Here is a 392-nt window from a genome sequence, read left to right as displayed (position 1 = left end):
ATATGATTAAGCAAACAAGTGTGTAAGTAGCAGCTGAGTGAAGAGCAAAACGTAAGCTATATTACCTACAGCTTTTGTCTCTTCTGTCTGCCCTTATATGTTTGCACCTGTTCAGCACATTCTAAAGACATGTTAATGACATATCAGCATGAACATTAAACGTGAAAGGAGATCTAACAAGGCACTAATTTCTTACAATTTCCACAAAGAATATTAGGCAAGTTTCCTCAGAAGAACTCCCACTGTCTTCAGTTGGGCTTACTCCTAGTCAAGATCTCATAAGATTGCAACCCCAAAACATCAAACCCTGTAATATTTGTCCAAGCCAAAAGCTGCAAACAGTATACTTCGATTCTGCATTCATAAGACGAAACCGTTATTCCTTCCGGCTT

Source organism: Rhineura floridana, chromosome 1, assembly GCF_030035675.1.
Source record: "Rhineura floridana isolate rRhiFlo1 chromosome 1, rRhiFlo1.hap2, whole genome shotgun sequence".
In the NCBI taxonomy this organism is placed as follows: Eukaryota; Metazoa; Chordata; class Lepidosauria; order Squamata; family Rhineuridae; genus Rhineura; species Rhineura floridana.
This window is presented reverse-complemented; position numbering follows the sequence as displayed.